General features: G+C 41.6%; 1 long non-coding RNA gene across 1 annotated transcript; it reads right to left on the bottom strand.

The window, feature by feature from the left end:
• Positions 1-5,490: 5,490 nt before the first annotated feature.
• Positions 5,491-14,856, bottom strand: LOC142083718 (uncharacterized). Its single transcript, XR_012674151.1, has 4 exons — positions 14,786-14,856; positions 12,948-13,213; positions 10,017-10,202; positions 5,491-6,100 (listed from the first exon to the last, which is right to left on the bottom strand). It is a non-coding gene; the product is annotated as an uncharacterized LOC142083718 (long non-coding RNA).
• Positions 14,857-14,956: the final 100 nt, after the last annotated feature.

Raw genomic sequence — 14,956 nt, 5'->3', positions numbered from 1 at the left:
TGCCGGCGAGTCACGGGCGGCCCGTCTCCTCTCCCCTCCCGGCGGGTATCGTGTCACCGGCGAGCCCCCGCAGAGCAATAGCGCTCGGAAGGTTGGAAGAGAAGGAGGGTGCCGGCACTGGCCCAGGAACGGCGCTGCGAGGCCCCGGCGGGGGGGAGGACCTCCCTCCAGGTCTGTCCCCACCACCTGGGGAGGCAGGTAGCAAACTCCAGCCGTGTTTTTATCCCCTCAACCAGGGAGTGAAACAGGGAGGAAAATAGGGTCGTGCATTTCACCTGTTCTCTGGCCTCACCGGGAGAAACACAGAAATGCCCAGTGAGGCTGTTCCCCGGGTCTGACTCACCAGGCCACACTTGATGGAGGCGAAAACATAGTTTAGACTTTACGACTGTCAGCATGAAGAAGTGAAAGTCCTTACTTCAACTCAAAGAGACTTCCTAAGGTTTCCAAAGAGACACTCGAGTAGGCAGGCTGCCCTGAAAACAGCTGTACAACAGTAGGCCTGGGATCACCTTAGAGATGTAATTTGGGGTCTGCTAGCAGAGAGGACTAGAAAATAATACTCACCTTCATGACCACTCCTCAAAAACTCTTTTTCCAGCCCTTACCGAACTGGAGGAGAAGCACCAGTAGTAACACTTGTGCCAGGAGTACTTCTGTGGTCATTTAATGAACTGCACTACAACCTGTTCCCCTGTTCTGTCATTTCATCCTGTTTGCAAATGCAGATTGCCCTGAAAATAGCTCTGCTGCTAAACACGCTTGGAAAAAAGTGTGATTCAAATGTCAAAATCATAATCAATGTAGTTACAAGGTACAGCCTGACAAAAATGCTTGATTTAATGATGGCAAGACCTGGAATGCAGACAAACGTGCTGGGAGAACCATCCCAGTGGGAAAGCTGCTTTTCAGAGTGATCAAACATTGACAGGCTAAGTCACAGCAGCTCAACCCCGAGACACAATGTCAGGATCACTGTAGGGTTAATTTATCATCGGCTACTCTCCTGTTTTACTTTTTTGGGTGCTTTAAAATAAAAACTTCAAGGAAGATTATCTTAATAATGTCTACAATAAAATATATTATAGTTGAATTAAAATCTTTGTGTCTTGCTTAAGTTTGCTTTATGCAAATTATACCGATCCAACCTAAACCCAACAGCACTTTCCATATAAATTACATCATTTAACTCTCACTGAGCATAGGCAGGGCACAGACCTGGAATCCTTGTAGGACCATACATTGCTCCCTACTGTTCTGGTGTTGCTTCAGCATCTACCAGCTTCTGCAACTTTATTGTTACCACAGGGAATGAAAAAAAAACTAAAAGAGACTTTCTCATAATTCTGTGCCTGTAATATAAAACAATATAATGCTTAACTCTTAGTAGCGACTGTTTTTTAGCTGTCTGAGAAAATTGTATAAAAGTAAAGGCAATTTTAGTAGAGCTGATGAGATTTTTAGAAATAGTTACTTTGCGAGATTACAGAACTCTGCTGAATTGCATTCATTGACTTTCATGAATATTTATCAGACAGCAACAAAGCTTATCCTAAGAACAGCAGTACATTTTAATAATGAGAAAGGCAGAATAGGCCAAGCCTTTCATGTGCCTCATATCTTGATTTGGGGAATTTAAAGATAGAACAGCTGAAAGAATACAGAAACAATCAGAGACATGAAAGTGTATTTTGCATAGTTTTAATTGTTGGATCTTGTACATTACACCTCCTCTTCAAGTTAAAAAAACTAAATCTGGGACATTTACATTTAAAATAAGGCAGTTGTGACAAAAATAAGACTTTTGCAAATAAATTAGATTGAGCTATTTTTTATTCTGGTAATTTAAATACTGACCAACCTAGTGGCCTTCTATGATGGAGTGACTCCATCAGTGGACATGGGAAGGGCTTCAGATATCGTCTGTCTGGACCTCTGTAAAGCCTTTGACACAGTCCCCTTCTCTCTAAACTGGAGAGGTATGGATTTGATGGGTGGACTGTCCGGTGGGTGAGGAATTGGTTGGATGGATGCATCCAGAGGGTAGTGGTCAACAGCTCAATGTCCAGATGGAGGTCGGTGACAAGTGGTGTCCCGCAGGGGTCCGTACTGGGACCATCCTGTTTAATATCTTCATCAATGACGTAGACAGTGGGATCGAGTGCACCCTCAGCAAGTTTGCAGATGACACCAAGCTGAGTGGTGCAGTGGACACGCCTGATGCCATCCAGAGGGACCTAGACAAGATCAAGAAGTGGGCCCATGTGAACCTCATGAGGTTCAACAAGGCCAAGTGCAAGGTCCTGCACCTGGGTCGGGGCAACCCCTGGTATCAATACAAGCTGGGGGATGAAGGGATTGAGAACAGCCCTGCTGAGAAGGACTTGGGGGTACTGGTGGACGAAAAGCTGGACATGAGCTGACAATATGCGCTCGCAGCCCAGAAGGCCAACCGTATCCTGGGCTGCATCAAAAGAAGTGTGGCCAGCAGGTCAAAGGAGGTGATTCTGTCCCTCTTCTCTGCTCTGGTGAGACCCCACCTGCAGTACTGCGTCCAGCTCTGGAGCCCTCAGCACAGGAAAGACATGGACCTGTTGGAGCGGGTCCAGAGGAGGGCCACAAAAATGATCAGGGGGATGGAACACCTCTCTTATGAATAAAGGCTGAGAGAGTTGGGGTTGTTCAGCCTGGAGAAGAGGCGGCTTTGGGGAGACCTTATTGTGGCCTATCAGTACTTAAAGGGGGCTTATAGGAAAGATGGCAGCAAACTTTTTAGCAGGGCCCGGTTGCGACAGGACAAAGGGGAATGGTTTTAAACTAAAAGAGGGTAGATTCAGACTAGATATAAGGAAGAAATTTTTTACAATGAGGGTGGTGAAACACTGGCACAGGTTGCCCAAAGAGGTGGTAGATGCCCCATCCCTGGAAACACTCAAGGTCAGGTTGGACGGGGCTCTGAGCAATCTGATCTAGTTGAAGATGTCCCTGCCCATGGCAGGGGGGTTGGACTAGATGGCTTTTAAATGTCCTTCCAACCCAAACTATTCTATGATTCTATGAAAAACTGAAAATCCAACACATCTGTAAATTTAACAAGATTACTAGCAGAGCTGGCAAAGAACGTTGCCATGCATACAGGTTTTAAATACTACAACAAAAGTTGCTGGGCTGCCCTAGCACTGTGTGGCTGCTTCATTAAGGGAATAGTATCCTGGCTGAGGAAGTCACTCTCAAAGGAAGTCAGGAGTGTGTCTGTTTTTCCTGACTCTGCATGTCAGCAATATACGCAGCATGAAATGATCTCTCCTACTGTTCTCTCCCACAAATTAAAAGGCAGTGCTGGACAAGGACAAGAGTCTGATTGTGCTGGTTCCTGTAGGCTCTCGCCTTTTGTCCTTTTTTACAGCATCAGAGAAAGTCAGAGGTTAAGTGAGGAAAGATAAACTGAAAAAAGCAAGAAAGAAAAATAGGGAGAAGGGAGGAAAAGGCACAAAAAGACAAGGATGATTTTATGAGGAATACATGGGCGTGGCAACAGACTGCTATTTAACTGATTGATTCCCTGACCTTAGAAAAGACATGCTACCTTTTTCGCTTCCAGAACAATCAAAAAGTCAAGAGCTCTTCTGTATTCAAGGATTTTGAGGAGGCTTCTGAGAGAGTTAACAGTGCTTAGAAGCAAATGATGGTGGTCACCTAAGGAGTGCCACTGAATACAGGGTGGGTACTGGGGGGCTCTGGCAGGGTACTGGGTACTCAGGGTACTGCAGGACTTTAGAATAGTATTGGGAGGGCTCTGAGAGATACTGGGGGCACTGAGAGAGTATATAGGAGCTTTAGGTGCTACTGGGTTCACTGAGGAGGTACTGGGTAGCTCGGGAGTCTATTAGGAGCACTGCAGGGTGCTTGGGGGCTCTGTTGGATTCTGGGGGGTTCTGAGAGCTGGGTACTGGGTGGGTGAGAGGGGTTCCCACACTGTTTCCTATGGCTCCATCAAGCTGAGCTGCTCTACTGCTATCAGAGTTGCTCATTTGCTTCCTGTTTCACATTTTCCCTGCCCTCAGCCATGGATGACCCAGGGGAACAGGAGACTTGGATGGTCTGTACACTGGACTACTCTCCCAACACTATTTTCCCAGGGTGGTAGATTGTTACTACATAACAAAAGCATCCTCATTCAGTCCATCCTTGCAGAATATTAATATTATTATGGATGATTTCTAGCTCAAAATGTATCAAGGCAACGAGTGATTTCTTTCAAATTTGAAGACATACTTAGATTTTATAGCTTAGTTTAAAAATATATTATTTTCCAAAAGTAACGGTCAGCATGACACAGGTTATTGGAACTAAGTCACTATATAAGACTGACTTATTTTCTGTCTAACTTCAGAGTTCACAGCATATATGCTTTATTTATAAAGGCATTTGTGTGCGTTTTATTTTACATGTCTTCAAGGGGGAAAAACTTAGTGGAAACTGCTGCATAAAAGTTCCATTACTGATGGAACTTGTCACAATTAAAATATGAAGGATACTGTTACAAGTGCCAGATCTGGAAAAGTACTTAAAAATGTAGAGCATCTGTATTTGCACCTGAGTAAAATCGTAAAGCTTATCAGTACTTTAATAAATGTCCCTAGCAAATGGAAGAATTGTATTACAATCCTTTGTTAAATCTGATAACGTGGTTACTAATAGGAAATACTAAATAGGTCTACTGAGAAATCTGATTCCTTTATGTATTATAAAAGCATAGTCCTCCAACAAAACACCATAGATATGCATCCCATGGAAATATTAATAGATCTCCAGTTAGGTGGGTGAAGAGAAAATTATCAGACTCCTCATTTATTTTAACTTAGTGTGACAGCCTTGATTGGCTTTTCCTCTCATTTTTTCCCTACTGTGTTTCCTTTAGTCAAACAAAAATTTAATGCTTTGATAAATTTTCATTTTTTAATATTCTTTTGCAGTTGTCATAATATTATATTTTACATATTTCACTGAACTGAATGTAAAATCCTGCAGACAAAAATAAAAAGAGTAGAAAAGACTATAAACAATTGACATGTATTATGAAACAAAACTGGGAAAAAATACTTGCAAGAAAGATAAAGTATCAAGCTTTGCTTGCTCTGGAAGTGTAAAGCTACATGGACATAAGTGCAATTTAATAACACCTACACACTGCCATGATGTTAAAGGGGTCTTCTTATAAGGTAAACAGGTTCTTCTTTTCCGAATTCATTTGATTGCCATTAGACAAAATGGCTCTGGGTTCTAATCCCACCTTTTACAACTTGATTCTTCAATTGTCATCATATGTCTAGGTATAGATTCCAAATAAAAAAAAAAAAAAAAGAAGAATCTCACTGTAGATAGGATGTTGCTAATCTATTCCATATACTTGGGGAAATTTTTAAGAGTCATGTTGTAATTTTCTATGGTAATATTCTCTTCTATTCTATTTTTTCTTTATTGTGTTTTAAATCCAGTAGTCCAAAAGGCCAGGAGCTTTTCTCTCTATTGACTTCAGTGATTTGAAATAGAATGGCACACATAAATGCAGTAAAAGAGCCAAGCCATTTTCTTGTTGCAATTTATTTTTCTTTCTTTTTTGTGCATGTGGTAATTTACTCCTTACATGCAGTTTTTCAGATTCAGATAAGACAGCTGCTTCTGGTTTAGCAGGTACCTCATTTATGGGGGAATACTTGCATATATCCCTACACCTTTCTGTTGCTTTTGTTCTACCATCTGCTACTCAAAACTTTTACATGTAAAAGTGAAGGAAAAGTGTAACATAACATAATTGCTATTGCTTACAAACACTATTCTGAGTAGTTGAACATAGCAGTAAAATAGTCAACCTTTACTTCACTTGTCTTTCCCATGCTACACTGTATAGAACTGAATATAGAATAGAATGGAATTGAATATATACCAACCTACCACCTACCTTTCTCCTGTGAATGAAGAGCTACTGTAGTTGCAGCCCCAACCACCACCAATTCAGGATGGTTATGAAGATACCAAACGTATCAAGAAGTGTTGTCTTTTCCAATGTTTTCCTTCCACCTTTACATGCATTAAGTACCTAATAGGAGTCAAAAGAGAATTGAAATGGGATAAAGGCAGCTGAGTACAGGAATAAAAGTTTATGCTTGGTCTCATTCTATGCAGTATGGTTTGATTAACTTTCCAGGTCAGTTGATTGAAATGAATATGGAATTTAATGGTGAAAAGGAGAATTGCAACTGTAAAATACCAGTTTGCAGAGATGAAAGTAGTACATTTTATAACCTCAGACTTTGATATCCTTTTTTAAATAATTGTTTTCTGATATTTATTAATCAATTTTAGAGAAATAAGCCTGGCAAACTTTAATGGGCAACACTTCATCATAATCTACTTGTATAATGAAATAGAGTATTTTATCTGGAGATCTTAAATAACTACACAGAGAAGGCCCCTTCCTCTGAAAATTTCTATTATTTTAAAAATATTATTAGATATGTAGGAAGAACAAGAACTCAAAGCACTGATCTTTAAAAAGGATTGCTAATCTTTCCTTACTTGACTTAACACTAAATTTGAGTTGGTTTTATGTATCATGAAGAGATTTTTCCACATTAATGTTTCACTTAGAATCAAGCTTTATAAGATCACTTATCTTGCCTGTGTGAGTGATTAGGGGATTTTTTTTCTTTGTTTCTTTTTTATTTTGCTAAATTTGCAATTCACTCTTTTTCTGCATTTTGAAGAATATAATCTCTTCCTCTAGCATTTGTGAGCTCTGTAATAGTTCTACCTTTTGCCTTCCATTCAAATCAAGGCTTTCAAACTATTTGGACTGATACGTAATTTAAATTCAATTTGATTTACTTGTAGTGGCTCTTAGGAAATAATTCAGTGTAAATTTTGGCCCACACTATGAACCCAGGGATTTATAAAACAAGAGACATCATTCCTCCTTTCCTTCTTCCCGTCCTTCCCTTTGAGTAGTGATCTGTTCAAGTATGGTTCACTGAGCCTCTTTCGGTATAATATTTGCTCATAAAACCACTTCTTGGCATCTTTGGACATCACACTTGCAGAGTACATACGGGAAAAGTCTTGCTATCTTTTGAGAGCAGCATAGCCTGAAGGGTTAATACACTTTAGTTTTTAATCTCCCCAAATCTTGCTACTGAGTCTGACTGTACATCTGAGATTAGATGAAGAGAGGGTAACTGGTTAGAATTAGAGGATTCTTCCAAATCACAATGTAAATAGGTGTCTTTAAGTTTGTCCAACACAGGTATAATTTTCCACTTTTATTGTGGATTTTGTCTATAAATCTCTGCATTTGGGAGTAAAACTCTCCTGGCCTTTTATTTGCAGAATGCTTTGCTTTTGCTAATCCTGCTGTAAGCTACAGTGGGAGTTCGTATAGGCTACGGATTTTAACTAACAGCTTATTTAAGCCCACTCAGAAAAGATATAGATAAACAGTGGTTAACAACGCTTTCAATTTATGCACATTAGTACTGCCACAGTGGCAAATTTCAGGAAAATAAGCTTATATAGATTAGTCATTAGTCTTTCTTTTCCATGTCCAATATCTTCTAACCTGACATCAAGGAACAAGAGATTTTGCAATAAAAGATTAAGTATACTTCATCCCTGATGGAAAGTATTTTAAATCTTCTTAAAATCCTGTGATCCTAATACCAGAGGAATTCAAGTTATTTTGAGGATTACATTTTGATGGTAATTATATCTTTTTCTTTTTCCTTTGAGATTACTTTTTCTAATGAATTAAGAGAGATGGGCCAAATTTGCATGCATGAGAAACAACCAGACATAAATGTTTTTAGCATCAAGTTTTCAAATCCACCTATCTAGCCACATGTAAGCTTGTATTTGGAACTGGTATCAAGGACTAGGCCAAAGTCTGCCTGTAACTTTAGTTCCAGTATAAAAATGATAGACTTTACAGGGTACCTGTTCTCTGCTTGCACCTGCTACCACTTTAAGCCAGTGTAGAAGCGGTCAAAAATATTGCTGGGAAACACTGCCTTGACTTTTTTCATAGGAAACCAGCTTTCTTTGAAATGAGGCAGATGTGGGTCTGGCTCTTTACACTCTTTCCTTGGGTAGTCGGTCAGCCATAGGAGATCTAAAGGTAGCAATATACTTCCAACACTGACATACTTTGGGTGCATCTGGTTTAGCATTTTTGTTTGGATCAAGGGTGCAATTTTGAAGCAAATCTCCTGACAGTCCTAACTTATCTACTTGGTTCACATCACAGAGCAGTTTCTGAGTGTGCAAACTGACTTCTTCTCAGTTGAAACGAAAAGAGATGTTGTGCCCCAGAAGTGCCGCTACTGTACTCTAATGTGCAGCTATTCTATCCATGGGACGGGACTAGGGCTTTTCCCAAGTAGCCCCCACCCAAAACGCCTATGGTATGGATGTCAGGCTCTCAGCACCAATACTCTCCCTGTACAAATCCACTCTTATTAGATTATTTGATACTTTTCCTCACATCATTGTCAGGAGCTCCCTGAAAGAATTCCAAATGTCTTTTCTCCTGATGGTTGCGCTAGTGCATATCCCCTCAGTGATCTAGGCTGTACGTGATTAACTTGCTTATGACCAAACCTAGTTGAGCAATGCCAAATCTTTCAGAGAGCGCATGATAAGAAGAAGGTTGTGTGTCTGATTAACAGGCAGAAGAACAGCCTAAATTCCATGCTTGGTATACTGACCAAATTTCCTCTAAAGCCTTTAACTGCAAAGTAAATATGAATATGGCTACTGCTGACATTGCTAGCAATTTTCTTCTGAGGTGGCAAGATTAGAGACTATAACAATAGCTTTTTAATTGGGATATTACCAGAATGCTTTCTATCCTCAGTAGGAAGAATTCCTGGCTAACAGATATCATTTAACACTAATGCTGCTTCCCCAGCAGCTGCACAGTTCATGATAATCCAAATGTTCCCAAAAAAATTGCGTGTAAGTGCATGGGAACCATGGTGCCATGTATATTTCTAACACTGAATATATCCATTGAGCGAGCAAGGATATAAAAGGCTGTGACATAGTACGCTGGCATGAAATTTCCTGTTGATAGGTAATTACCAAAGAAAGGGGGAAATGGCATACACCTATTGGATAATACTGTTCATAGCAGTTAACAAGTTCACATAGCCTGAAAGGTAGCAACCACTACAATTAGATTTCTGTGCATGTGTCACAGCCAAAGAAATACTAAAAGCATTGATCAGAGGAGTTAAAAAGAGCTCTGTGAAAAAGACAGTCATTGGTAAATGTTCTCATTAAGTGGAATTACCACCTACCTTAAACGAGCCATTATTATTAAGTATCATTAGACTTGAATAAGAATTCATCTTTAAGACTCCTCCAAATCCTCAAGACAATTTGTGTTATAATGCATACAACATGCCTTCTCCTCCCTCCCCCAAACTTAAGCAACTAGCAACTAAACATGGGGAACTTGAGAAAGCTTCACTAGTTGCACAAATGAATAAACTCTGTCTATGTTTTGCCTAGGTTGTAGCACCACTTCTGGGATTATCTGACGCTGTCCATTAAAAACTGTATTTTCAATTATTTGTTACCTTCCTGAACTTCAATCACTTTGGCCAAAAATTTGAAGATGGGTGTATGACTCACGTTGTGATTCTTCGTTTATGTAAGGGAAATGGATTCTTGCCAAACATCTACCCTTGAAAATCAGAATAGGAAAAAAATGTTTTTTAATGATTTACAAAAACAAACCAACATGTGACATTTTACCATTGTCCCTTAGAAAAATTCTAATGTCACCTGATCTACCACTGATGCTAAACTTGGTAGAAGAATCACTTCCTTATCAGGGATGTGCTTTTTCCTGTCTACAAAATTTCCTTCAGAAGTTGCTACCTGCTATGCCCCTGAAAAATTTGCTTACAGACTCTCTGTATTTCAGATTTTACTCCCCTGTTCATGCCAGGCATTACCTAACCCAGGCTCCATTCAGTCTTCTCTGCAGCTGTGGAGCAGTTGTGCTGTACCATGGTCAAAGTCAACCAGCAAGAGCCATAAGCAACAACGTTCTCCCTCCCGCTTGCAGTGACCCATCACTACGCCCAGGTTCGGGGTGAAGGAAACTATATCGGTCGAATGCACAGTGGTAAGAGCTGACCCTGCAGGAGAGGGAGCAAAATGGGTAAAGCAAGTCCATAGCAGGAGCAATGAAAGAAGTACCCCCAACGGTGGCACAAAATGCCACAACCATTCTGGCAGGGGCGTCCAGTAGTCCTCTCAGGTCTCCTGTGCTGAGTGGTCCACGGCAGCTGGTGAGCAAAAGATGGTAGCCGTAACTAGGAGGAACCAGGTAGGGGAAGGAGGGAGAGAAGATGCTGAGTGCCAGAACATCTTGCTACAGCTCGGAGGCCAAGGAGGTGGGTGACAGTAAAATGTCATGTCTGGAGGAAGGTGAGAAGAACTGGGATAGGGCTCAAGGTGAGGAAAGCAGTCTCATTCACAGGGATTATCCCATGCGGTGAGAGGAGCCGCAGTCCTATTGCATTTCACATGATTGCAATGTTCGCACCAAAGGATATTAAACTGCACTGGGACCCCTGACCTTAATTCTGGTGTTTGCTAACTTTTCGGTGGCTCTTTGCAGTGCTAATGATCTTTTCATATGCACTGATCTCCATATAGAAATCAATACATTCCACTCCAACGGCTTGGGCCTGTGTCAATAGTAAGCAGTGCTTACAATAGTACGCAGCAGCTGTAAAATAGGATTAAACATGACCTAACCGAGGTTCTGATTTTACCCTTTCTCATACTTAATTGGCGTATCTGTTTGGGCAAACACTGCTGCTAAAATAAAGGATTATTCCTCGGAGCTAAGAATTGGCAGGAATCTTCCATAACTGCAGTATTCTAACTATTAAAAACACTGGATTAGCCTGAAAGTACTATCAGACGGTGAAAAGAATTCATCAGTGAATTCAGCTGGAACAAGAACATCATTAAGATAGAGGCATATCACAAAAGTACTTCTTGCTGAGTTAGAGAAGACACATCATTTATACTACCTAGAAAATAAAATAAGATCTATAAGTATAGTGAGGGTTTTTCAACAAAGTAGGAGGCAAGACAAAACATGAATTAACAAACAAATCAGGAGGCATTGAATCAAGTAGCGTAGATATTTTTTAAAATTTAACAAAAAGTGAAAACATACACAGTATGCTTTAAATTAAAGATTATAACCTTTTGACTATATTTGCTTTATACGGACTCAAATTTGCTTCTTTTTTTCCACCTAAAAACTTAATAATGGTTTTATAGGCAAAATATGACTTGGTTGTCTTGCCAAAACCTGAGTGAAGCTTAGCAACAAGTATATCTTTGTATAAATAAATTACGTCATTAATATGTTTTTTTGTTTTATAATATCATATTCAGGATATAACAGCACAAACAGACACAATAACCACTGAGACTTAAAAAAAAATCACTACCGTAAGAATTACCTAGCAATACATTTTCTCATCAATAGCTTTGCATAAGTCTCATCAATTCTAAAATGAATTATGATTTGCTATCATTGTGAATGCATACTTGAAGAAATTACAACTTGTTCCCTATTGCTCTTTCCCGGTCTTGCAAATTACATGTTCCTAACACAGGAAAAGATATCAGTTTTCACACTTCATCAGCCATGGTCAATTGGTACAGGAGCACCACTTTCAGCTCCCAGCAGAACACTTAATTTTAAGAGCTTCCCAAAATGCACTCTCTAGGTGGAAACTACTGGCTTATGTAAGCTATACTCCAGCACAGCTCCAAGACGACTGTACTTTCAGCTGTTTTATGACACAAAATACGCCCGTTAAGGAACAATTGGGTGCCTCGAGGATGGAGTAAGTTGAGTGTACAAAAAACCACATTAAAATAGACACTGCAGGCACTTGCTGACTCATGTGTTCAGACAAACACAAATAGATTTTTTTTTTATCTATCATCTTGCCTTTCTTAGCTTGAGTGAATTCCTTGACTGTTCTTGAAAATCTGTCTCTATCTCAAGTAATTGTAGACAACGCTGCAGTGTATTTGTACAGTGGGCTGCATCTGATCATCTTAAAACTGAATACTGAAACCTGTTAAATACACTTATCACCAAGCAATCTTGATTTTTTTTTACTTTCCGTGGAAGCACTTTTAGTGTAAAGCTTCCATTTGTTAACTCTTTTTTTAATAGATATTAAAAAGTATCAAAACCAATTGCTCTTTTCCTTCATAATTCACCGTTCTTCACATTTACAAATAGAAGCAGATAGATAAAGATGCCTCAGAAGCATCCAGAGATGCTTAGTCAGAAATATAGTACTAAAAAATAGTCAACCTTTTATTCTTTTATAGAGAGAAGTTTAACTAAACTCTCTTTTAGCTAAAAGAGCTAAATTCTAAAACCTCTGTATCTTGTGGACAAAACAAACACGATTTGTTTTGTGTTCCCGATAGGCTTAATGTTTATGAAATTAAAATCTGTAGGTTCCCTGTAGACCCTTTTCAGTTAAAGACTTCAGATGTCAAAAGTTGTAATTTAAGGTGAGAATTAAATTATTTGAAACTTTTGATCTCAGAAGACAAATGCATTTGACAACAAATACCTCTCTAATTTGAAATGTGTAAGAGAGATCCTAGAAAGGATAAAGTTCTTTAATATGTTATATGCATCTGTCTGTGCAACACGCTACAGACAATTTCTGGTAGATGCAGCAGATTCCAGCTATGAGAGTACTTTGCTGTTCCCAAATAATTAAACCAGTGGTTAAACTTACTAAGATTTCACAAAATGTATGAAAAAGCTGCAACATACTTCTACATGAAGTAATAATTCTCTCTATAACATACTGCATCGTAATTACCTTTTCCATTGTCTTTAAATTAGTCGTCTTAGGTCAGTCTGTGTGACAGTATGTGGATATGTAACCATAAGCTTTTATTAGGGTTTTTTTCCCTCTTTGTGGCAATGACTTGGTATCATGATCTCTCTCTTGTACAATGCAGGCTGGCGTTGAGTTCTCCACTCCCTTACCAGTCTTTTCTGTCCAGTATTTTTTAAGATAAGTGTTTCTTCAGTGTGACTATTTTGCATCTTCTTTTAGGGTCACTTATTTTGTGGCCTTTCTCACTGAAAAAAAAAACGCAAAACAACTGTTGTATTATGTATTATGACATATTTTTTAAATCAAATTTAGATGGAAGCTCATGAAAACAAGTTCAATGGTATTTGGATCTGTCCCTCAATTAGCATCTCTTTGTGTTGAACGTGATAAATGCCTCGGTAACCTTGACAGAAGTTCTGTTTTTTTTACGTGGAATTATAAATATTACATATTGTATATATATATATATAAAAAAAAATTCACATCCTTTAAATGGCAATTATGTTCTGTAGCTATGCATTTGTTAGTAGCTAATGACTGGCTGGGGTAAGGAGGTTACCTCTTACTCTTTCCTGCTTAATCACTGTCTGCCAACAGGTACCCAAAACATTCATTAGGAAATTACTTTAGAAACCAGAGAGAAATTAAATTTTCCACTAAGTCTTATTGCCTTTAAAGCCGATAGCTTTAATTGTGAATGGTCTTACATCTCCAGTGACTATCAGCTTGCCCAGACCTACCCCTCCTACTTTTCACCTTTCTGTGTAATCTTTCTCACCTGGCATGCCTGCTTTCCTATGCTTTTACCCTTGCTGCAGTCCCCTTTACTCCGTCTTTCGCGAGGTCTCCATGTGCGTAATCTCATTATAACTAAATACCATCTGAAGAATTGCGAAGGACAGCACCACGCTCGTGCTAACCCTTCATGGCTGACCACGGCTCTTGGCCTGGCTGTCAGGGGATAACCTTTCCCGGATGGCTCCTCTTCTCCGCCTCACGTTGAGACACCGCACCCGGGACCGCGCGGTAGGTGGTGCCGGGGCGGCAGCGGGAGCGGGAACCGGCCGCCGCTGTCCGCCGGCAGCAGCTGTTCCGCGGGAACCGGCGGCCCCGGCCCGGCCGCGCCGCTCCGCGCCGCCAGGGGGCGGTGTTGGCTCTGCAACGGCGGCCGCCGCGCGCCGGCGGCCCTGAGGGGCCCGGGGCTGTGAGGGGCGCGGCGGGTGCCGGCCCCTGCCCCGGGCCGGCGGCTGTGAGAGGAGTGAGCTGAAGGGAGAAGGCGGAGAAGCCGCAGCCCCGCATGGCTTGCCGTGTTTTGGGCTCATTTTCAAGCGATGGAGCGTCCCAACGTGAGTCTCGTCTTTGCCGTCTTTTACGAGACCCCCCTCATGCCTCGCACCCGCTCCGCTGGCCCGCCCTCACCCACCTGGCCCTGAGCGCGGCGTTCCCCTTCACACCACCAGCCCCGCGGCTGGCCGTGGCAGCGCTCCCTCGCTAACCGCGCGCCGCCGACCTGGCAGCGTCCCTGCCTCCCACCGGCCGCGCTCCTAGCGCGAGTGCCTCCGCACGAACGCCGCAGCTACGCGGGCTGCGGGCCTGAAGGGGAGTTAACCTAAATCCCCTTTCCTCACAAGCTGTTTTTACCCTGACACGGGCGCAGCCCGAACCTTCCTAAAATACGTGCGGGGAAGCATTCACCCGGCTGTCCCGGCACACACGCACACTCCCCGCGAAGGAGTCCCTCCCGCGCCCTTTTGCCCGGTGCTGCGGTGGGTGCGATGAGGTTTGACAGCTCCCCGCACACTCGCTCACAGCCCTACCTGCCCTTCGGCCGCTCGCCGCCGCGCACCGCCTAGACCGCCCATCCAGGCGTCCCGCGGACACGCCCCTCACTAAGTCTATAGGACACCGCGGCGCCCCCAGGGGGCCGCCGCAGCGCTGAGTGGCCCGGCGCCCCGTCCGTCAACGCCCGCCTGTCAAAACACGCCCGG

Source organism: Calonectris borealis, chromosome 6 (assembly GCF_964195595.1).
Source record: "Calonectris borealis chromosome 6, bCalBor7.hap1.2, whole genome shotgun sequence".
Lineage (NCBI taxonomy): Eukaryota > Metazoa > Chordata > Aves > Procellariiformes > Procellariidae > Calonectris > Calonectris borealis.
The sequence above is the reverse complement of the archived record's forward strand: the minus strand, read 5'-3'. Positions and strand labels throughout refer to the sequence as shown.